At 34.9% G+C, this 1,581-nt stretch overlaps 1 long non-coding RNA gene across 1 annotated transcript; it reads left to right on the top strand.

The window, feature by feature from the left end:
• Window positions 1-228: 228 nt before the first annotated feature.
• Window positions 229-991, top strand: LOC307034446. The gene is made up of 2 exons (XR_013806916.1): window positions 229-380; window positions 476-991. It is a non-coding gene; the product is annotated as an uncharacterized lncRNA (long non-coding RNA).
• The last annotated feature ends 590 nt before the right edge of the window (window positions 992-1,581 follow it).

Genomic DNA, 1,581 nt, shown 5'->3' with positions numbered 1-1,581 from the left:
TGCCATAATCAGCAATATTAAAATAATAAAAGGCTTGCAATATTTCAGTTGATTTGTAATGAATCCAGAATGTATGACATTTTTGTTTTTTTAATTGCATTACAGAAAATAAAGAACTTTATCACAATATTCTAATTTTCTGAGACAGTCCTGTATGTGTGATTGTTAATGCCTTTCTCATTTATGCAATCAAGACACTGAAGGGGAAATCCTGTGGTGCTTGCAACAATAAGTACATTCACTGATACAAATATATATCAAACCTATTTGGCAAAAGCTGCCTTACATTAATGGGTTTTGTAATGTTTCATTATAATACAGCTGATGTTGCTCTGCATACAAATGAAACAACAGCCGGTAAAAATCAGCGAGGTCAGCAGGTAAAGTAAAAGACAAGCCTGTAAAGTTGTCAGCATGTTTTTTTCTCTGCTTGTGAAAATGTTGTCTCATAACATTTCTCTCTATATTTTCACAGACAGATGATGACTCATTGATTTATTCTGCACCAGCCTTCATCCGTAGGATATCAAGCAAAGGGACTGGGGGTACAAAAGCAATGAAAGAAGAGTGTATCTACACTGATGCCCGGGCTCTTGGGTTGGCTTGATGGTGTAATACTGGATTTGCTAATCTTTGCAGATGTAATATTTATTTTCATTCTGTTCAAGAAAGGTACTAGCCCCTAATGTCATTAATCCAATTAATATATTGGATTGCACTGTATGTATATGTATTGCAAACATAAGTAATCATCATGACACAACACTAATATAAAAGCTACTGTAAGCTTGTGTAGATAGACATACTGTACACTGGATACATATTTGTTTTATTGTGATTAATCAAAGTTGTGAACAACAACTTGCATCATAAAGTTTCAAGTCTTTAAATGTACATTTTCCACATCTGTGTACTGTCTGTGTCAATGCTATGTAAAGATAATTTGTAATGTGTTGCTTTTTTCCTAATAAATAATTTAATTTTCACAAGAGATACCAAACTGATAAGGAATTGAACCGGCTGCTCTGTTCACACAGACAGATACAGCTCAGATTGATGAACATACTCCACATTTTAACCCCCCCTTAGTTATTACCCAAACAAGCTCTGCATTATACTTTTGCTCACATAGGTCAGCCAAACTCAGGTCAAAGTTCATTACATGTGTACATATTTTGTTATGTTTATGTTTAACATCATATAGCCTACATCAGTCTAACACAAAAAATAACCAAAAATCCAGAAGGCTTGCATAAAAACTGTTTTTCCATGGGGATGTCAATATGAGCTTAACTTTGTGACACTCCATAGGCCAGCTGTTGCGTTAAGATGAGGCTTGCTCTCATTTCATGTACAGTACATGTTGATTAATTATTTCCTGATGTTTAGCTTTGCTAACTGCTCTACTTCTCTTGTCAGCTGGAGTGTTAGTCGTTCAGTCCACCAATTTGGTCCAGACTGGATTTGTTTCAAGAAATCGTAGATGGATTGCCAAGTTTATTTAGTCATTATATTGAGCCTAGAAAAAACATGGTTAGGAAACGTTGCTAAAGCAAGCATGTTGTGTCTCCAATATCAGTC

This window comes from Notothenia rossii, assembly GCF_949606895.1.
Source record: "Notothenia rossii genome assembly, chromosome: 3".
Lineage (NCBI taxonomy): Eukaryota > Metazoa > Chordata > Actinopteri > Perciformes > Nototheniidae > Notothenia > Notothenia rossii.
Note: the sequence above shows the minus strand (reverse complement) of the source record. Positions and strands in the feature narration are given on the sequence as shown.